The sequence below is a fragment of the Wasmannia auropunctata genome, unplaced genomic scaffold (genome assembly GCF_000956235.1).
Source record: "Wasmannia auropunctata unplaced genomic scaffold, wasmannia.A_1.0 LD335634.1, whole genome shotgun sequence".
Lineage (NCBI taxonomy): Eukaryota > Metazoa > Arthropoda > Insecta > Hymenoptera > Formicidae > Wasmannia > Wasmannia auropunctata.
In genome coordinates this window covers 1,392,067-1,415,890 of record NW_012027256.1, presented here as the reverse complement: position 1 = coordinate 1,415,890, position 23,824 = coordinate 1,392,067, and the positions used below count along the sequence as shown (strand labels likewise).

Here is a 23,824-nt window from a genome sequence, read left to right as displayed (position 1 = left end):
TCTCTCTCTCTCTCTCTCTCTCTTCCGCGTTACGCGATGCGACGCGATACGATGCAACCTCGATGCAACCATTTCCTCTTCATCGAGGATGCCGCGTACCATTCCGGTAAGATTTTTCCTTTTTTGCGCAATTTTCATTTCTGACGTATTTTTCCTATATTCAAGACTATTATTAATATCATAGATACTATATACTTGGATCATTAATATAGCGAAACTATGTGTCGTTCGGTGAATTCTAGTCGTTAAATTACCATTTGGATGTGTTATCGAGTATAAAACCTGAAAAATTTGCATACACTAGAAGACAGTGTTTGCAGTCTTAGCATTATTCGCCATGATGTCGGCGCCGTGAGGTGTCGAGTAAGCCTTTCAATATTCGTCTCGTGCATATGGAAGCCGGGGACTTTCACATCGTCTAACGGATGTCCGCGAAATCTACAAATTCATCATACGCGCGGACGCGACTTTATAATATTTCGCAATACACATGAATATTTTTTAATAATTATATCTTTTAATGTGGAGAAGGATCAATCGTTCATTAAATTTACATCCTCCATTTCTCTCAAAATTGTCGTCTGATCCTTATAAAGGATCGAAACAAAAAAAACTTGGAGCGATTCGATCAAATATATTTTTAAAGGGACTTGGAAATGGATTGACTCAAAATGAAATATTAATGATACGAAGAACGCAGTTAATTATGCGAATAAACTGATCTAAAAACTATATATGTATACGTATCTGTCGATAATAAATACATGATTTTTTCATGTACGTATAATTTTGATTTAAATCAAAGTTATCAATCCAAACCGTATAAGTTATTTCATGCCTAAGAAGATTATAGAGCTAACATCGCTCCAAATAGATTTCCTTCAAAGACATGGAATCGATATAGACTCGATGATAAATGTAGAAATATTCCGACTTGAATATTAATAGAAAATCTTCTTCGCAACAACATTACTTTTAATATTATAAAAATATCGTCACTGAGAGACATGTGTTCTTTATCTTTACTCCATTTCTCTAATTATCTATTTACTATAAATGATTAACGCTTGCTATGTTTCCTTAATTCATACAACTTATTTTTCTTGTCGCAACTTTATAATACATAATTAAGATGCTACTTTTTCTCAAATTTCTATAGTTGCGATTTTCTTCTCTGCAGTTTGTGTATGTAGTTTGAATAATCCCAGTTACATGTAAAAAAAATACGCGCACGGAGATTGTTAAAAATCGGATTTGCATCGTGAATTATGTTTAGAAAGTTCGAATCGTCTATATTTAGGATGTTTGTATTTAGAAATCGCTTGGGTGCACGACGACAGACGGTCGTTCGACGTTCCTAGAGTCAAGCGACGAGAATCCGGCAGGTACGAAAGACGCGGATCGAAGCCTAGGCACGGGGGAGAACGACAACACATCGACATTGCTAGATACGACGAGCTCGCCGCGTATACTTAGCATGCATCCCCGATACGAAGGATTCCTTATTGTATCGCTGCACGTGAGCGTAATGCACAAATATGAACTTGGCTGCGGGCTGTGTTCCTACAGCCGGGAGCCTCGGTGATAACTCCGTTCTCATAATCATACATATGGATGTCCCGCGCTGTCTCCTCGATAGCTCGTACGTTGCGTTTATCCGAACGAATGTAGCACTCTCATCGCGATTGTCAAAGCTACATCACGCGCTAATCCTCTCGATTAATCACTTTCTCCGTGGAAGAAGAACTTAACGCGAACGTTACTTTACGTACCGCGAAACGCCTGCAAGTTAAATTGAGAAACTGGGCGCCCGCGCCGTTTCGCGCGTCCGTGTACCCATTCTGTCGAGGCTGGCGATAATTGCGCGGATATAGACGATAATCTGCGCCTTCGAGCGTTATCGGAACGGCCGCGTTCGTGGGAATTCGCGCAAACTCCGAACATTCGTACGGAGGTACAGCTTGGGACCGCATTAACTCGCCGGTTAATCGCCTGTTCCTTCAATCGGATAATATCGCTTTTATGTACATAAAACGATCCGTATCTAACCCTTTCCAGGACAATGTATCAGCGCGGACGCATAAACGTCGGCCGTCGGGTAAAGAAGGGCCCCATTAAAAGCCGCCGCCTCCCCCGCGGGCCCGCGGACGCGATAAGAGTTATCTCCATTCTCTAATTGAAAGTTAATTGGTCCACCGTTAGTTAGTCGTGCGAGACCCGGCGTTTCGCTCCCGGGTCGTCTACCACGGCTCGGGGCGGCAATTTAGGAACGCTGTACCGACAATAATGAGACCCTATCTTATGGCGTTACCGCCGACCGTCTCCACTTCGGGTGTACACGTATTACCTACGGTGTTACGTGCGCGCCAAGTCCTCCCACGTGTTCGTAATAAACTGGCCCGCCGCCGCCTCCGTGTAATCGAGAATTTCCGACCAACACGTAGCAAACGCGCGTACCTGAGACAGAAAGATTACGATCGGGGCCTTCGAAGAGGAGAGATCGAGCGCCCAACTTGCGCGCGCGAGGATGCACACGTGTCCTCTAAGCGGTTACGCGTGTTGCGCCAATTAGTAGCGGTTACTGATTACCAGTTGACGGAGAGAGATAATATCGCGACGTATATAAAACGAATGAGCGAGCATCATTCGCGTTGAAAAGCAAAATGCATTGATTGTGAGATAAGAGAAAGAAATAAAATTATTTTAAAAAAATAATATTCAAAGAAAGAAATTTTTTATTATTGAAATGTTATTCGCGCGAAAAGAATCTTTCTCCTCGCTTATAATGAACGCATGAAAGGTGCTTACAAGTAGAGAAGAAAGAATGGAGATATCCTGACCCTGTCGCGGATCAAAAGGGCAAACGCTTGCTCGCACGGGATATTTGCCCACGGGGCACGCGGGGAGGTATGCGTGGGTATACGAGGGTTAACGTATATGTAAGCGTATGCGGCTCCCGTAATTTTTCAAATTGCACCGCTGTCATTCACCCTCCCGACCTTACCGTCGCGCAAACGGAAACGCGCTGCTCTCCCTCCCCGCGACTTTGCCTGTCCTCCTTCCGTCTTTCCCCGACGGATCCTCCCTCCGATCTCGCCTACTCCCGTCTTCGCCTCTCGTGCCAAATTTCTCCCTCCGCTCGCCACAGCATAAGGGGAGCCTGGCTACTAACGAGAAACGAAGTTATTTGAGGGTGCTACAGAAAGGAGTCGGACAATCATAATAATCAAGTGCGATTCGCGTTTATTGTTGGCGATTATTGCTCGCCACCCTCTCGACTGGCGAAAGGCTCGTGCGCGCCGCCGCAGCACGGTGGTAATAAATAATAACAACCGAATGAATCTTCGCACCGCGGTGCGAAATAAATAGAGTTAAAAAGTTCGCCGATAGCGAGAACTCCCGCGAGATAAGTAAGTCTCTGTGAAATATTTCGAGGCGGCTCCTCTCCGCCCGTCCGCGACGCTTCCGTCGCACCTCGTAATGGCTAAGCTCGTTTCGCCATCGGTTTTCACTTAATGAATCTTGTCCCTTTTTATAAATTTACTTCTTTTAAAATTTATGACCTCTTTGCTGTTTATATATCTTTAAAATATATTTGTTACAAATATTACAAATATATTTTCTTATAGTAGTAATGTGATATATAATCATTAATTGCAAACAGATAATTTGCGATACTTGATAATTCTTTTTTTTTTTCAAAGAAATAAAAATTTCACATTCTAATCATAAAAAGACCTAAGGTACAAACTATGATTTTATCAATAACTGACAGGATTACTGACGGACAGAATTAGATTGATCGTTTATCAATTACGTTACGCGCCGAACGTATTAAAAATAAAAGAAGCGGAGCTTCGAGCGCGTGTAAGGACCGTCCCCCTTGTTTCACGACTCATAATTGCGTCGGGGTTTCAATTACGTCTGTCGTCGAGAAAGATTAGCGAAACAAATTGCTTTCTCCTACCGTCAGCGCACGCACACGTATTAGCGTAACTTTTTTAACATTAAAGGAAAAAACCACTCGCCCTAGTGCCTTCTGGAAAAAAAAAGAGCGCTCGTAGTTACATCGTCCTGGCACCCTCCCTGTCGCGTTACTTAATTATACCTCGCTATATCTTCGTTCAGGCCATTCGTTCTTCTTGTTCTCCGCGTTATTCCTTCCGTGCAGACTGCGGCACATTCTTGTTGAGATATTACCTTTTTTTCCCTTTTTAACGCTTACGACGCTCCGTCACCGTCGGTTACACGCGTATTTCATCGACCAACGTGACGTTCCTAACGCCATCCGCAGAACAATCTCGTGCGTTGTCTTTGAAAAAGATATTTCACGACGTCGTCGAATGCTACTTTGACTGGAAATCTGACCGATCGGTCGCAACTGGAGCTGATTAGATTCTATTTACTGGACGCAAGTTTAGTGGTTCAATCTCCCTTCGCTTCCGTCTATATCATCCCCTTTGTAGCAAATCAACCGGTATACGGGGCCACGATTCTGCAGACCTTTCCTAGTCGCTAATTTGGAGAAAAAAGTGGCCGCGTTCGATCTAGCCGATCTAGTCTTTCGCAGTATTTGCGGTATTTACAGAATATTGCAAGTGGTAAGAAAATATTTAAATGTTCAAATATTTACAATCAAAAAACTTGTCAAAATTTACTATAAAGTACGAGCAAAGAGAAGCGATTTTTTTTGGCAAGGAAAAGACTTTGCTTGTCCTCTCGCAGTGACAGTGTAAGAGTTTCGATCGGGAAGAAAGAATTGTTCTTTCGAAGCGCATTTCCTTCCACGCAATAGCCCTGCATTCTTGCGCACGTCCGAGAGAACATGGCAATTTTTGGACTTTCAGGCGTGCCGTAGCGTAGATTGACAAGCGAGCAAGGGCAGCAGCCGTACTGGCGGTGGAAAATGGGGCTCGGGGAAAGGAAATAACAGGGTCTGGGACCCTATCGGCGAGGCAATCACATCCCCCTTCAAGAACACACTAGCATTCACTGAACTTTAAAATCAAATAATGCCCATTAAAATAACAATACGCGTCCCCGGTGAGCAGGTTAAACATTCTCTCGCTTGGCTCCTAACCCGCTCTCTCGCCTACGCTCATTACCATACGGGATCGGGTTACGACAATTACGTTAAGTATCGCCGTCGCTAATACATACCGATTCAGGGGGAGGAGAGAGAAAGAGAAAGAGAGAGAGAGAACGAACGTTCCTTCGTTGACCCCCTAATATCTTAATCAAACCTGGAAGGCGGTTTGTTTTCGCGCACCCGTGATTTCACAACGGCCAAACCCGACGAGCGATATACTCGCGTAATTGCTCTAATAACTTTCATTTTGCGATTAACGATCCGTTGATTGTAAACAGTGTTGCGTTTAGAAAAGAAAACTTGACGAGACAGGTCCTCGGAGATTCACCACCTGTGCCAGCGAAACACACGAGATCGTTATCGCGAGTGGTCGCTTCGCAGGATTGACATAACGTAAACGGCGGCAGGACTGGTGTCCTAAGATCGTTATCGTTGCGTTGCACGATGCTTATCGCGTCGTAATATATCGGTCTTACCGAAATCTCTTTTGTGCCTTTCGAGGTGGCTACGTTATTCCGGCAATTCAACTACAGTCGCGTTAAGAAAAATTTGTCATTACTCCAAAAGTAAATTTTTGTTAATTAATAAATTTGTTCTTACAACCTTATCACATATCTGTCATGTAAATTTGCCATATTGATCGTATCGCTGCACGATTGTAATGTACAGCAATACGGTAGGTTTTCTCTGCAGTCGAGGGTGCCGATATTTATGATAAAATGCCTTCTCTGGAAAGTTCCCTCGAGACTGGGGAAACTGCACGCGGCGATTTATGCACGCTGAATGGTCGGATGTGCTACATCTATCTATTAGACCAACGACCAATCGTGCCGATCGATTGATATTACGAGATTCTTATATTATAACGGCCTCGAATTTCTTCGGTTAATTTTGACTTTACGGTGTACGCGATGCGTCGGATTGCTATGCCGTCATCAGTTGCCACGTGCATCAACGAAAGTTGCAAAAGGAATGCCTCGCTCGTTATGTAAGTTGCGTCAGAGATGACTTCGATCGCACGACGCCTGCACGCTTCGTCCGTAAAAAAATGATAGCCAAAATTGACAAGCATTATCGAGTCATTTATATGTACATCGCGATTATTAAGAACGAATAAAATACATGCATCGAATCAAAGACTGATTTTTACGTCAAGCGGACAATTATAAGCGCGTGGTTAAAAAGTCGACTCAGTTCGGAGGGACAATTTCCTCGGCCGTTCGCAGTTTTCATGGGGGACAAAAGGACAAGCGCGTTCGTTCATGGGTTGAGAAAGAGCTAAAGTTAGAATGGAAAGGTGAATTTCCAGGCGGCTATCAAGCCGCCATGGCGCCGGCGATCTAACGACTCGCGCTGACAACCGGATGCGAGGAGAGGAGAGGCCCGATACTCGCCGCGGCGAGTTCCCGCATCGGTCATTAGCATGCAACTCGTGAACGTACATATTTTGGGGAGTCCTCGCGAAGAATACCAATATTCCGCTTTGACATTCCAATAAAACGCGCTCGTTTTGTTTATGAGCTTGTACGCGATGCGTGAGCGTGCGTGCGTGTGCGCGCGCGCGTGCAACCGCACGTCCACGTCGTCACCGTCACCGAGGTAGTTACATCAAAACGCATGAATGGTATTGGAGATTGAAATGGGAACGAAGAGGCAGGGAGTACACGACCGCACCCACACCGCGATCGGTGCCAGACCGCTGGAAACGCGTTAACGAATGTCGCACCACCCTCTCGCGTCGTAGCGAGACAAGATGTTGAATATATATTGTAGAAAAGAGTCATGTACCCTCGCCAATGTCTGTTAAATCCTGTGTCTCCCTGACTTTATTAATTTTACTTCGGGATTTTACGCTCAAAATATACACCTCTCGCTTTTCAAAATATGTACTTTACGTATCGCTGCAATTTAATCGTCGACACGTAGGCGATTTATCAGACACTGTCGCCAACATTTTTTTTGTATATCTTTCACGCGGAAAATGAACGAAGCTCGACGGTCGGCCACGCGGAGATCACGGAGATAATTGCTAAATTATTATTTCTGCGGGGGTACGGAAGCCCGAGTCGTAACTAACGCAGCGTCGGAAGAAAGCGGCGATGAGGAAAGAGGGGAGAAGAGATACAGAACCGATCCGAGCGAGGCATATATATATATATATATATATATATATTCCCCGCGGAATCTCTAAGCGAGAGATACGTACAAGCCCGACTTGACACGATTTTCAATCGTGCGTATAAATAAAAAAAAAGTTGTCAAATGCCAGGGACATGATGCTTCGCGTACGGGACGTTCCGCAAGACGAGCTTCCGTTTATAAGACGATTGCCGGCCGCGTGATCTCGTTATTCTTGCGGTGATTCCGACGACGATTTTTTTCCGTGAATGCTCCGCTGACCCCGTCGTCGAGCTCGAGTCGTCTCGAATACAAGTTTCGTACGAGATAAGGGAAGGGAATCTTCTCGTGCCGAATAGAGGCATGCGCGCTTCGCGCGCGAGTCCAAGGGAACGGAACGAGCGAGAGAGGAGGACAGCTAAGTGTCATCGATGCCGCGGGTATTACGGCAATGATTGGTATGCCCGGCAATCGATCTACGATCCCCCCGCGCGCCCCGCTCTCTGTCGCGTTTCCACGGCAGGATATCGAGAATTACCCGGGCACAATGGCATATACACGATCTCGCATCGCGATCCCTTCACGGCTCTTGCTTATATACGCACATAATACACATTAGGCTTGTTGGTGTGTAGTTGAAAATTGCGCCATTTCCTTGTTACGCCGCGCACCGGACCGTCCAGCCGCAAAACCGCACAGTGGTGGTGCTTTGTACCACGCGGACCCGATTGCTATATATTAAAATTATTGCTACCGCGTTCTCTGTAGTATGACGCTTATTGGTCACTCGTACATTCCGTATCGGAAAATATCGGCGGGATCCGTCGGACGAGTCGTATATAATTCAAAGAGAATCTGCAGGCATGTTACAAAAACCCGTAAAAATATTATCCGAGACACGCGTCTGTTTTCGTTACGTCGCTTCCGTTGCATGCGTTTCATCTGATCCACACGGGGAAAGAAAAAGGTACAACTATAGGAGAACGTCGTAAAATAGTCGGAACGGCGCGAAGCGATACGGTGATAGAAGAATCCGTTACCGCCTCGTTCATCTGCGCTGCGATCTCCATTTTTACGAGCACGAGCGCACGACTACCCATTTCGGAGCGCACAGGGTAACGGCGTGCACAGTGCGTCCGGTAATATATTATATCATACCTGCGACTCTCGCCCGCTGCAGTTCCTTACGTCTCTGTTAGGACATCTGAGATCGGAACAGTGATCAGATCCTTTCTCGGGGTAACAGTATCGAGGGTGGCGTAACGGTATTCTACGACTCGACATCTCTCTCCGGCGATATCGAAATAACAACAAGTGCATCAGACATAATATACACTTGCATGTTAATTACGCAAATAAAATCAACTAATTTTTGTTAATGCCAAAGATGTAATATATGTAAATGCAATGAGTAACTTATATAAATGATTTTGGTTCTCGGAAAAGCGTTCATTAATTTCAATTTTCTTATAGCTCATATGTTATAAAAATAATTCATTAAAGTAACATTTTTAAATACAGTACAAATGATACATTGGCGCGACACGCTTCTTACGTACGAGGCAATATGTACGCCGAGAGTATAGTATATTTATCATGTAAGCGAGCAATTTAGGGAAGATCATTTTTCACACAGGGTGCGACGACTTTGGATTCCAGGGTGTGTGACTCGGTAAGGGCGAATGGGGTGTTATTGGCCGGCGGGCGAACACCAGACGGACATCACCCTCCGGAGATCTTCGGCCTGACTGATGATTTTTGCTTTCCAGTATCGTATCTTATAGATATGCCATTCGTGATCCTGCCGTTCGATCATCCGTCGTTTTTGTATGACTGCGTCACATGATGTGATTCTAATTATATTTTCAGGAGAATCGAGATAAAAAAACTATAATCATTTTACATTACGATATTTTATCTTGAAGAATCGCTGTGCAAGAATAAATACACGTTACATTTACGCATTCGGCTCTGTGATTAAAATAATTTCGCTAATTGATTCCTTGTACCAGACACAGCGTATATGTCAATTGCGCGCGAGGGTAGGAGCGGGTTTTCCCGCGGGTATACAGATAAAAGAGCGTCAAGAAACGAAGCACGGAGAAGTAACGGCCTGTTAAAGATAAGGAAATGAGGTGTCGCACCCTGCGCGATCTGGAAAGGCCGGAAGGGTCTTTTCTTCCGCGCCCGGTGTGCCGTACCGGAGCACCCCTTGGAGGATTTCCCCCTCCCTCCCCTCCCCCCCCCCGGTAACGTTTCAGAGCTGGCTGTTGAGCTTCGAATACCTTTACGCTCGGACGCGCGGACGGTCAGTTGACCCTTCCTTCGATAAAATGCACTGTAACGCCGTCCACTTCTCATCGATCGGCAAAGTCTAGAGTATCTTTCCGGACATGTCTCTCGCATTTTCAAGCGCGATTGCGTGCATTCGTCAAGAAATGTGTCAGAAGCTCGCGCGTAACATATGAAATAATATTTGTCATATTAGGGAATAAATCTCTCGTAACGGAATTATTCTTTTGTTTAGAATTATTTGTAATAATATATAGAACCCTCGCGCGCGTTTCTATCCTTCGACCGCGCTTACAAGTCAGCGCAAATTCGATGCTAGCCAGAGAATTCTTATCTTAATGTAGCAAATAACTGGAGGGAGCGACGGAGAGCGCGGTAGATAACAGTGCCTACCGATCTAATCTCACCGCTGATTTAACTCGCTTCATAATTCTTCAACCTAATCTGAATCCGCGTGTAAGCATTAGGTCTCCCTTATGGGCTTCATAAGCACGTCTACGTCCGTATTTAATTTAATATATTCCTGTTTCCTACCGGGTCATTCAGAATATTCAATGCTTTAGGCACTTCCTGTGATACATGCAGGATATCGAAAATTTTATGAAAATTAATTATTATTATTTTTTAGAAAATAGTTAAGTTTCCGGATTAAAAAATTCAACTAATTGCCGCATGTATTAAATGTAATATTTACAAAATAACAAGTTAAATATAAGCTACAGTTTTATTTCTTTTTAACTCGAATGCAATGTCGATTTAAATAATTATAAAAAGTACAAGGGAAAGTTTTCTTATATTAATATCATATCCCACTTACAAAATAAATATAATGTATGTAAGACCGCGAAACGGCAAACTTTTTGTGGTCGGTCTTGGCAGTTGCGGCGTTGACAGCCGATTCTGCAAAGCATACTCTGACACGGTAACAAGGACTCCTGGCATATCCAATGATTTTTAGGGTGCGACACCGGGGATACGCGAACCCTCAAAACGGCTGACAAGTCTCTCTCCCCCTCGCCCCTCCGAAGTCTTCCCCTGTGTCTCTTAAAATCGCGAGATTTTCAAAACAGATGCACCCTGCCGCCGTGAAATAGCTTTTTAAACTCCTCGACCAATGTTACGCGTTATAAGGAGCAAGCGAACAACTCCCCATCTGCTCCTGAACGTTCTGATCCTGGCAGTAACAGTCTTAAAAGACCATTTCATATTTTCCGAGCGATATCCTGCTCAGGCGTTCCTCTACTGTGCTTCTCTCCTCGCTGTAAAGTGGCGAATATTTATGAGGAGCTTCTATAAATGACGCATACCTATGTATATCGGTATCGGGCGCAATATTCATTCGCAACTGTCCTTATATATCTTAGTGTTGCATTATTAAAGAAGTCTATTATAGTCTGAATTATTAGAAATGTTTTATTGCTACTGCAATTTCATTATTCTATTTATCCATTTTACCTTATTAGCGCAATATTACTGTATCATCAGTTATGCACAGTTTAAATGTTTTTTCCACTTCGCCGAAAGAATTTCCTATTACATTAAGAAAAAAATACATATAATTTGCATAAGAAAATTGATTCATTTTACTCTATTATGTTTGATGACTCGTGTCGAGATAATAAAGATGATTACGTCATGTAGAACATATTGGACATATATGAGAGGATATGTCATCTACAAATTGTCTCTACCATGTGTCCCGCTATATCAAGACCAGGCTCCTACACCCAGAACCCCAAATAAATATAACACATATTACACTTTAGGCATTAGACCCTAATGGGATTTACGCGAGTCTTAATCAGTTGTTTCGCGCGATCACGAATCGCTCGGTGGGGACACGTAGTATCTTTGTTCCACAGAAAAAAACGAAAGAATGCATTTATCAAGAATGCAACCATTTGTAAACGGCGATGCTTCATTAATTTTTTTATTACATTAGTCATCATTAAGCTAATAAAATAATTATATATATATATATATATATATATATATATATATAATTATGATATAGATGTATAATTATATCAATCTATTTGCCTTTTGTTAAAATAATTTAATAATGCAACGGTTTCCATGAAATTATAAGATCAACGATAATGAGAATTTCAATTTTCTTATTGTCGATTAATGCAATACTTTTGAATGAATACAGATGAATTATTCAAATATCACACATGTGTGTATATGATTTATTAAATCATTTATCTGTCTGTCTGTTTGTCTGTCTTTAGACTAAAATTAAATCTGTTGTACCGACGAACAAGAGAGCAATCAAGTTCACCAGTACAACTTGAAGCCGTGCGGTGGCAGGCAAGGCTGGAGTAAGGTGTACAGCCTTAAGCTGTCCTTTATGAAATAAAAAAGCTACAAAGAAATATGACTCAAATATTAAATTCGAATTACTTTAAATCAAAATTTATAAAATTTTAATTATAAATATTACGAGCTGTATCAAATTTTTTTTTTTTTTTTAACAGAAGAGACGTGTTAAAATTTCCAAGATTATTTCGTACAACAATTTTAAAGTACAAGTTTCTTTTAAATTTTATTAATTATTTGTAATCGCTCATTTTATTAAATAATAAAAAAAAAAATAAGATACGCAAAATTCTATGATATATACCTTTCTTGTGTTTTTTAATTATTTTACGAGACAAAACGGCACTTATAATTCCCTGGATGAACAAGATCCAAATTTCTTAATTAAGCTATCAAAAATGCCTTGTTAGGCGAGGGCGTAAAGTGATCGTAATTGAGGCGCTTTTACAACGCTCAATCTCGGAAACGCGGTTCGTGCTTCGGTACTGCGTGTCACGCAATTACACCCCAGCCTTCCCGGTACGGCGGTGTCGCAGCGGGGTATTCCGGGCGATGAAAGGGGGGAACGTGTAATCACGCTAATTGAGTGTAGATAGGCCTCGTTGACGACTCCTTCATTACGCCGCAAGAAGGGTCCTGACCGCACAATTACCCACTAAGTTCAACGCTTGTCATCTTTCTGTGCCGCGACGCGAAGCGGTGCAACGTTTCCGATATCGGCGATGTATCGTGTAAGCCGCGGATATCGGAGAGCGAGATCACGGAGGAAACTGTTTCGCCTCGAGGCGAATTTTTCGGGAAACGGAGAAGGATGTACCTTTACAAGCTATGATTATTTCGTTCCTTGATTATTTCGTTAATTTTTAATTCTTATATTCACAAGTATTTCTCAAGAATGTTTCCAGCGTCTCTGCAACAAAGCCGTGCAACAAAATATATCACGTGTTTCTATCCGTTAATATCGCACACGACGATGCGAGACGTTCCACGTAAGACCCTTATTTATTAGAAAAATGGTCAGATTCATGGAGGCTTTCCTTATTAAGTTCACACTTTTCGCAAGGTTTCGCAGGGGCGAAACACCTCTCGGGAATACCAATGAGTTACCGGTATCCGGGATGTCAGTCCATGGGATGGCACGAAAAAGGGGAGGATGTAGGACGCAAGGGCTCGTTCGATCCGTAAGGAGGGTGTTGTCGGGGCTTAAGAGTCGATTCGTGCCTTTGAACGGTACAAGCGGGCGGGGATGTAACGTTCGCGACGCGAGGCACGCGAGTGCTCCTGCGGCGTGATTGATCACCGAGTCTCTCATTTCGTCACTTTCGTCGATTTTACTATTTAGCCTTCGGACTAAATGAATCCTCGATCTGGCATCGTTGATTTTGACACTGACAGCGAGATTCATAAGTTTCAAGAGGAACGTAATCGCGAGATAAGAGTAATGCGAGAGAGAAAGAGAAAGAAAGATATACCTATTTTCGTTTCGATACCAATATCTCTCGAGGAAGCTGTCATCTCGTAATATACATCCCGGCGAATCGCGGCACAACGGCGAATGACATAAATTTACTAGCGTCGGTGACTTCAGCAAGTAGCGTGTCCGAATTTGAGCGAAAACAGAAGTCGAGGAAATAGCGGGCGCGACATGGGGAAGGAGGGGCGGGAGGGACCAGCTGGCTCTGTCTTGTCGGAGGCATTAATCATCGAAGTATCTAAATGACGGGATTCCGATGTATTACCATATAAATGACATCATATTTCTGGTCAGGTTTCCCCAGTTTGTCGGGTCGCTCCGACGTGATGTATGGACGACGGCATATTGGCGGGACCGACCCACCCGCTCTATACGCGCGTCACCCCTATCGGCTCGGACTCTTACGCTATCGTTCCGCCTATCGCCTATTGTCCTACGTCACCACTCGTTTCTCGTCGTTTCGTTTTAGCCTCGTTGAAAGCGCGCGATTAACGCGATCTTACGCGGCCGCCGCGCGTAAACGAGTTGTCCGAAACGCCAATCTGCGGCCGGTCATCTCACTCGTGGAGGTGGAATCGTCGTTTCGTCCCGCGCGCGCGGATGAAATCGAGATTAGTTTTCGACTTGATGGCGATACGCAATTATGCATCAACCCCGGGTACGGCGCGGCGTACGCATGCACCGCAAACTGGCCCGGCCAAGCGGCCCGGCGCGGGTACATTTCAATTATTAGAGGGAATTACTACGAGCGTCCATCATCTTCTATACTTATTTTCTGCTCACGACCACTACGACCACCGCCGCGGCAAAGACTAAACCCGGCTCTATGTTTCGCCATGGAGATGATCCTATGAGGTTATATGCGAGGTAGGCATCATCAGAGCGCATCATCAGAGCGGTGAGAAAATAGCCTTCAATTGTGATTACAGGGGCGGCTCGGGTTCGCCTTGGCTTCGCTCACTGACTGAATCCGTCCGTCCATCCGTTCTTTCGTTCGTACCTTGGCGGAGTTGCACGCATCCGCGTGTGGGAAGGCACCGCGATTTAAGTAATATACCGCTCGATATACACCGCTCGCCGCGCTTTCCTCTCGCGAATCTTATCTCCGGCGAGCTCTGGGACTTGCTTTCCCCTTAGAAAAAAAATATATATATAGAAAGGGAATAAGTAACTGCCAATTTTTCGCGCGTGTAACGGTAATTCGTTGAAATTTTGCATATCGGGGAATATAATATTACGTGTGCCTTTCTCGCAAAACGCAAAATGTCGATGCAGGGCGTGGGGAGGAAAAAGGTGCGGAGTAACTCGGCAAGAAAGTTACAAGTATGACTAAGCAAGAAGGTAAGGAGGATGTGACACAATGACTCCCATCGGAGTGATACCGTAATGAAGCTCCTTGCGCGCCGCGGCATGCCTGAACCCGCCGCTCCCTTCGCTCCCCAGGCGTACCGCATTACTAGATTAGACGGAGACCCTTAGTAAGTGCACTATTCCCTTAATCCCAGCGATACTTTCGAAAGTGCGTCTTATATAATAAACAAAGGCGACTTCTCTCTGTAAGGTGAACGTACGGACCGGTCGGGTAAGCGCGGCAAGGATCCGGTAACACGTGAAATTACCCGTGAGATATGTACGGTGATATACGTACGACGAGCAAGGTCGGTTAATCTCGCGATTCGCGCAACACACACATACAGTCGAGTGTAACGCTGCGCAAGCGTTACGGCGAGTATAATGGTGAAATCACAAGACGCTTGGAAATTCGCAGAGGCGAGGAAGTGGACTTTCGCGCGGAATTAAGTTTTCTCTAATGCCTCTTGTTCTCGCGGTCCTAATGCGCCGTCTAAGCCACAGCGAAAGACTTCAGGTTAATGCTTAGCGCTTGGATTTGCACAAAGACTTCTTAGTAAGCTGGCTAACGCAACTTTGTGGCATAAAAATATCCTTTAAGATTCTCAAGTGTCGGGCATGCGCGTCCGTATACATTATTTCGGGCGAAATAATTTTTTTTGTTTGTTAAGAAACTCGTACCTTTGCGAATTTGTCGAATAATTTGCGCAGAGAGAAAGAGAGAAAGAGAGAGAGAAAATCGAGGGCGATTTCTAAAAAATATACCGCTATTTGAACGCAAAACGAAGATCGAAGCGGGTCGATACATCGTCCTACGTCAAGAGGAACTGATCAGCGGTTTGTATTTCACTCGCACACCTTTGCCGTAGCTCGTTCGGCCGAGTGAAAGGAAACGGACAGAAACGCGCGCGGGTTAAATTAATTACAGGGGCAAGAACGCGAGCAAAACGCGATCATAAACAAGTTGGATGACCGGCCGATCATTAGCTCGATAATCGTGATAATGACGCACGATGCTCGTCGATGCACGTGCACTTGCCGCGCGCCGACACTTTTGCCGCGCTTTCCCGCAAATCCGCGGGGCGCCTGCGTATACCTTCCCTTCTCGAACGCGATTAAACAATGCAGCGAGTAGCTTACATTACAAGAATTGATACGTTAAATTGATAATGTTGAAAATGGTCTAAACTACGGCCACATTCAACTCGGACCGCAGAGAGAGCCGCAGCGAGTCGTCGGCGAGCCGTTGCAAGTCCGGGTGATATTAATTCTCTCCTTCTAGACTAGAAGAAAATTCGGCAGATAGGACGCGGATAAGAACAGAGGGAGGATCCGGTTTGTGTTTGTGACGAAACGTAGCTCTAACGACCCGGTAACATACGGTGGTAACTCGAGACTGCGGCAGACGACGATATCGTCGCTGACATCTATGTCAGCGAGTCAAGAACAACCGCTCGTTCGAGATCCTTGTGTGTACCGGGTGACGAAACAAGATCGCACGTTATGCCGGACGATTGCGAAATATTAATTGCAATTGTTGTCGTGGACGTAGGTTGTCGCCGATTCGATCCGGGTTCGATTTTTCAGCTTGACAATTTTTTTTTGCAACATCACCATTCCTACTTTAATGTAACAATATATATTGTTATTTTAACGATCCACGTTTGCGCCGCAATTGCATTCGCGGAAGATTGATGCTGGCGTAGATGACGTTGGCGCATAAGCGACATAAGCGACGCAAATATATTGAAATTTTTCGGTGCGAGATACAGAACCAAGGAAGACGTATTAAGGTAATATGCCGCGTGGAGATATGGGAAGTTGGTACATGTTATACGTAATAAAAGAATAAACTCGTCGGTATATAGGATCGTAAAGTTGCCGCTGGCTTATACGCGCGAGTTTGTACGGTGTAACGGGCCCTCTCTCACCCTCCACCAAAACTGGAGAATATCGCAATATCGTTTTTATCTTAATTCATTATCTAGTACCATCAACGTTTCCTCAACCTACGATGCTAGATGTTAATTTCGCAATAGCTTATTACTCGCTGAACTATTTCGCGTTACGACAAAGTGATTACATTCCGTAAAAAAAAAAAAAGAAAATGTTTTATGTACAAACTGACGAGGCGAGCCGCGTGTCTTACATACGGTTTCCTCGGGGAGAAATAAAACGCGCAAAATATGAGTACGACAGTGGTACGAAGAAAAGAAACGATAAAAAGGCGAATCTATATCGGGCGTTGCGCCGGTAATATTCGCACACTCGAGCACCGAGAGCTTCAGACTGGCGATTTCGAAAAAAAAAAGGAAAAAAAGAGAACGCGCTCTCGTCCCTCGTGAGCGCCCAGTCCGGTGGCGAGGCGCGAACCGCGAGACCGGTGCGGCCTCCGCTCCGGCTCCGTCCGGCTGTCCGTCATCGTTTCTCGGAAACACAGGAGAAGTGTCTGTTCGTACCTTGAAAAATCTGCGCGACGACGACGGCGACCGTGGCAGCGGCGGCGGCGGAACCCGTTGTCTTTGTGGCTACCGTTTTCCGAGAATACTTTTAGTTACTTTTAGTTTTGCTTGCGTCTCTCGGACGTCATCGCGTCAGCACGTGAATCTCTCACGTGCCCTCCCCCCCCCCTCTCCATTTCGAGCAATGAATAATAAAGGTGAATCACCTTTAAGGCGTCCTAATTTCCAATCGGGATGGCAAATCGCGAATAGGTAATAGATCGTGAGTAAATCCGATCGGATAAACAGATCGACCTGTGCCGAGCGAGTGCCGCTAAATCAACACCGGCCGATCCGACTCGCCGGAGCGTAGGCCAGTCAATTATTTGCTCCGAGATTTATGAGTTTGCGCGAGACCGACAGCGCGGGCTTCTTCGTACGAGCGGCGTATGGGAGATATCGGCTTGACTCTTTCCTCCCTCCCGATCGGAGCCGCGCGTCTGCGTCGAGTTCATTTATCTCGAACGCGCGCTGTAACGCTGAACGCGCGTCCAAGAATCACTTTTCGCGTTATTAATTGCAGGTTCCCGTACAATTTCTCAATAACTCACGTACGTAATTACCTATTCCAAGTGTCAGCCACGTTACCCTTTTGACCTCTTACCTGCACGCGATGGAAGGATCGTCTTGATTCATGACACGGTTTCCTCGGGCCCTTCACGATGGAAGAAAGTGAATGTATTTACAGTGGGAAAAACGAGCACAGGCTTTTGCAGTTAAAATTACATGATTTTTTTTCATAGTTTCAAAAGAAAAATCTAATAAAAAAACCGGATCGAAAAGCTTAAGTTGGTAATTCAGATATATCGCTCGCACGCTAAGATTCGTAAAGCGGGAGCGGAGGCTCGAATTATGAGGAAGAAAGTTTTTATAGTATTTTTATGTCGTATATACACGGAGTCATGGGGGTATCTAAGTTCCGCATAAAAGAAAAACGTACACGCCCTCCTGGTTTCGCCCTATATTCCACAACTTAAACAAATTAAAGCGTCGTGCGCCGCGTTACTTTACGACTATCCCGCGGTATACAATACGAATTGTGTCATGAATCTTTGATATCCTTTATATATGTATAGGCATTGCTGCAGAATTACATTATTGGCATATGTTTTTCCGACGCCTGATCAGCGTCCACGACGACCGATTGACCACTTCGTGAACGTTATGCTGTTTTATGCTTTGGTAATTATGACGCGATTCTAGCGCGACGGGGATCATTTGGGTTCCGAAATGGGATCCGAAGAGGCCGGCACGAGGGAAGGGCTGGTACACGGTACCTCGATGCGCGGTACGAGACCTCCGGGGCCGTAGTTTTAGGGGCGAGTCGGTCGCTTATTGCTCCCCGAGTGGCCGCAAAACGAAGTTTGATCAAATTCTACTGCGCCGGCATAAAACTGACCGGCCGGCTGGCCGGTACGTTGGGTTATGGACTCGATAAATGATTCATCCACGCCTCGGATACGACTCGCGATACGTACACACGGATGCACCGATCTCCTCGCTCGTCCGCACTCGAATAACGCGCCAACGAAGAAGACGGGAGAGAAAAGCGACCCTCGTAAGCGACACCGTAGCGGCTCCTTTACGACCGTATATACGTCTTAAGTTAAGTCGGAGAGAGCTCCGACCGAAAATAATACGCGATTACGAAACGCTTGTAACACGGTGGTATATACGGCGTGACGCATTGCACGTGCAGTCCTTGCATAACGGATCTCATAACATATTCATCAATTTATTTTTATTCTAAAATCGCGCTTCTAAATTGAAGTCGCGCACGAGCGTATATACGTACGAGCTGGTGTATCGCGGAACGGCCAGCGGCGGTCCAGCCGGCGACCTTGCCTAAGAGATGTACGATATTCTTTTCAATAAAGCCGAACATCCATCAGACTTTGATGCGCGACTGGCTCGGGGCCCGTCCATTGCTCGCGGACAATCTTGCAGAAACAATTCCACAAGATGTACCGAATGCGACAACCTCCGACCATCGGGATCCCGGGATTACCGAGCTGACCATCTCCTTTGCATAATGACGCCTCGACCCTACCCCCTCGGCCCTACCGAGCCACGTTCATCCGCTCACCCTTCGCCCGAAAACGCGCATCCCCGGTCACACGCACACGCCACCACCCACGACCACTGACATTTCAAGAAGTGCAATAACAATAATATCTATATATGATGGCTGGCCAGAAGCTCGCATCGATATTTTCCGTCGGCGTTGCACGTGAATTTCATACATAAGAATGCCCGCTCAACCGCCGCGGATCAACATTCAATTGTATCGAAATTACGGGTGAGAGTTATGTACTTTCTTCATCGTGCTGTGCTAAATCCAGACTGAATTTAATTCGCGTTTCAAAGTTATCTTCAGCGAGCTCAAACTCGAAATTGTATTCCGCGAGAAATTTTCCCAATTGATACGTCGCGTACAGTGACGATGAAATCATAAGGACGTAATAATATACAAATCTAAATCGAATATAATACATTTCTGTCGAGGTCGGGTTTTCTGGGATAGCCAAAATGTAAATGACGAATTACACTCGGTTAGTTGACGTTCCCGAAAATTATAGACGGCGCGGCAACTTTGCGCGACCTGTTATTCTTTCCCTAATTTAAATGTCAAAGAAAATTGTTTGATTATTTGCTATGCAAATGAAATTGTTTAAGATGAAACTGACTTAAACCGATGCGGTGGGATCGGGGTTTAACGGGAAGGAAGCTCGGATAATTCGGACGCGATAATTGGATCAAGAAGTCGGATCGAGGAGCGATCCTCTTTCGGTATTCCACGGGGGACACCGACTCCGCTTTAATTATGCTCCTCGAATTTAGATCGCGAGCCCCCGATAATGACGCGATCCACAAGCGACGCTTTCTTATAATTGTTTAACGCATCTTTTTTTCTGCAGCTTGTTTACAACGTCTATGCAATTAAAGTAACGGAAAAGAGCCTTTTACATTTCGTCAAATGCGAGATTCGAAATTTTAGCGAAACGATTTTAGATAAATTTGTAAAAATATTAAATTCATCGCGTGGAATATATCGACAAATAACACAGCAAGGATCACTGTCGATCTTCGTTCCTCGTTTATATTGCAAAGAAGAGCTTCTCGAGGGTACAAGCGACAGTCACCCTTTCGACCGCTTTCTCAACTACCGCCCATTTCTCTCACTCGAGAGCACTCGGCGCAATCTGCTGCGCGGAATTTGCATACATAAGCTATTAAGCAGCTCTTTTCATTTCCTCCCGTTTATGACAGTTTAGTTAGAATAATGCTTTACAAGATTGTCCCGTGAACAACGTTTCTCACAATGACATTTCTCTACCTGATTAATACTCGTCCGACCCGACCGTGTGACCCGTCAATGTGTCATCCGACACTCTTGTGCTCAATGTCAAAATTAGACACATGTCGCTATATATTCCTTGTAGTCTAAATTATTTCTTAAAAATTTTTCCAATTTTTTTTTTCATATATTTGATCAAACATATAAATCAGACTCTTTAAACCGACAAGGAGACCAACAGCATTGCTGGCAATACAAGAGGTACTCTACATAAATTCGCGTTTAAGCCCGATACGATATTTACTGATATTTTCAATAATTCAGTGACATAACACTGTATTATATAATTTATGGTCCATTGCTTATGAATAACTGTTCCGCCCGTAGCGCATGTGTATATCCCACAGCCCTAAGTAAGATTTATATCACTGTCGCTTGTGCGCCGCCGGCGCTTCTCCTTTTTTTTTTCGCGAAGAAAAAGCGAACAGCGATAATTTTATATAACGCACTATCGCAGATTTTATTTCTATTCTCATAAATACGAGTTCGTCGAGTTTATTGGCGAACCGATTGGCGATCGTTTGAGAATTGAAAAAGCGGCAGCGCGATTAACAGATACTTTGATTCAATGTCGCGTATCACGAATAATTAATTAAACGATTAATCGAGTAATCTAATAGCGTGGCGTTATGAAGATACGGAATCGATCGATCGACCGAACGGCATAAACGAGAAGCGTACATGGATATTAGTCTTAAAGGGGGCGGTCTATGCCATTACGAATTAAAGAACATCCTTTTCTTTTTTATTGCAGCATTTTTAATTACCGTGAAACGGCCGGAAATTTTTTTCCTCCCTACGAGACTACCGGTCGTCCCACGTGCAACCGTCGGCCGGTTCTTTCCCTTTACGAGCTGCGAAAAAACGCAGGGTGCTAATTAAACGAAACGTTTGGAATGCCTGGGCGCACTGGATCGGATAAAAGGGGATGCTTTCACTCGAGCACCTTTCTATTCTTTTATCAAAATCGCGTTCTTTTATCCGGGTAAAACATATTCAATGAGACGAGACGAGATATCGTATGTATACCTTTTGACGAGTATAAATACAGAGCAAAAATGTATGTCTGCAATAGACACAAAAATGTATGTCCACAACGCGTCTTTTTCCGCGTTTTAAATACGTATAATTCAAGCGAGCCTCTGTCTCTCTTTCTCTCTTGTCGCACCATTCAAAAGTTCGAGAAAGTATTTCCATATATTTGCAATTCTATAGTGCATTTTTATACTAGTCGGTCAAGACCCGAGAGCATCCTTGCTACCGTACTGACTGGAATTATAGATTCTACACGGTTGGCTTTATTCTCAAATGATAATTAATGTAACTATATTTTTCGATCTATTTAATATATTACAGACTAAAAGAATGGTATCAAAAATTCCTTTGTTCTTGATACTTTGCAAATATTAAAAATATACGTAATTAGTTTGATATGCATAAAACTTGAGAAAAAATATATGTTGTTGTTATGCGCAATCTCAAGTTGCTCGGGGAATGCTTTCCAATTAAAACGACGTAATATATGCATCGAGTTTGTCTTGTGGCAAAAGGCGCGGGAGAAGCTGTAAGGAGACGATGGCCGAGGGTTTGATTCAAGATGAGACGTCAAATGTTACTGCTGCGTGGGGTGGAGGCAAAATTTTCGGTGTCAATTCTCAGAGCAATCTGCCGATGCAGATTAGGATGCTCCCGGTCTTAGTTGATCCCGTATAAGATCCCGCTTCCTCCCTCGCACGTCGGGATTAATTGGGGTGAATTGTCCTGCCGCGCCCATTAATGTCACGAGTTTAATCTAGAAATAAAAATCTCGCAACGGGCTGCGATATCTATCTCGGTTTCCCGCAGTCTTTATTTTCCTCACCCAATTGTGCCGCATTCGAAACAGTTTCGTGATAAGCTTGCTTCGCGATTGCATTACTTTACATATCGTATTTATTTAAAAAACAATTAAGAAAAAGGAAAATGTAACGCGTCTCTCTTTAATTAACAAATTATTAATAAATTTTCCCTGTCGTGTTTTGAAAATGGATGCTCATTTTTATTTTATATAGCTATCCTTCCATGCACAATATAAATCAATGAATTCCAAAATAAAAATATTAATTAATTCAGCTAATTAATCTAATCTATTCCAGCCCGTTCATTTGAAATAAATAGATCTATCAAGTATTACATTTTTCTGGATTATTCTCAAGCAACAATTTCATAAACATATACAACTATAAGCATATTCTTTTGCATGTCTAACTAAATTCTATTAGATTCACTAGTTTGAATTAAAATCAAGTATAGATTGTGACTCACCGGCACGATGCGCAACAGCGGAGTTGTGAACTACGTTGATCTGCAAAATACATATATTTATCGAAATTAAAGCAGCGTCCAAAGTAATTAATTTTTCGAAAAATAATTGTTGGCGCATCGAACAGATACGAATGATTAAGTCGGTAAATAACAAATAGACTAATGTATTACTCACTTGACTGTTTGCTCCGCTGTCGCCTGCCGCCTCTCGCTGCTTAATTCCGTTGTTGACACTTGCGAAAATGAGGTTAATTACGATCGTACGCGTATTATTTGTAAAATTCGCGCAGCACTCTGAACGGCATCTTCCGATATTAATCGTATGCGACGCACAATCCTACGAAATACATGAGATGGTAATAATGATTGATACATCACAGTTTCTCGTTACACGAATTATTTGATTTTGCGTAAAAAAATGGATCACGCTATCGTATGTCGCTCGTGGAGCATCGCTTGACAATCATCGCGCGAGAATGATTACCTTGCATAAATATCGGAGCAGCAAGTTCGCTCACTTTCGTCAGTTTTCGTGAGGTCTTTGGACGAATGAACCGCGTGAAGTTTACTTCGAGATATCTTCATCGGCTCCGTTCTGAGAACGCTTAGCTAATCTGTGGTTAATAAAAATAGAGCATATCGGTAATCTCTTATCGTAGAGGATCGTAAAGAATGATTTGCGCGTGCTTTGTCGTTACCTGCAACTTGTCGCTATCATGTCCGAAAGAATAACGTATTAGTCGCTCGTGAATGATAGCGAATGATAACCTTGTCTTGCGTACGCCGAGCGTCCTTGGCGAAGCGTCATGTATACGCGACAAACAACTTAGCAAATGAACGTACGCCAACACCTCCGTTTCGCATAATTCCGACCCCGACGAATAGGCTGTAGCACCGCGCTTCGTCTCGCGAATTCGTTGGCGCTGAAAGTGAAATTAGCCGAAGACGCTCTCGCTCGATTGAGGAGCTTGATGAAGATGTCGTTACTTGTGCCGGGCGATTAACAATTTTCGGCA

General features: G+C 44.0%; 1 protein-coding gene and 1 long non-coding RNA gene across 2 annotated transcripts in view; both read right to left on the bottom strand.

Annotated features, from left to right (window-relative positions):
- The window catches only part of LOC105456569 (protein trachealess), a 75,776-nt gene that overhangs the window by 21,167 nt on the left and 30,785 nt on the right, over positions 1-23,824 (bottom strand). The gene's annotated exons all lie outside the window — the stretch shown is intronic.
- Positions 8,686-23,733, bottom strand: LOC105456567. The gene is made up of 5 exons (XR_975267.1): positions 23,507-23,733; positions 23,293-23,422; positions 22,984-23,145; positions 22,809-22,848; positions 8,686-9,060 (listed from the first exon to the last, which is right to left on the bottom strand). It is a non-coding gene; the product is annotated as an uncharacterized LOC105456567 (long non-coding RNA).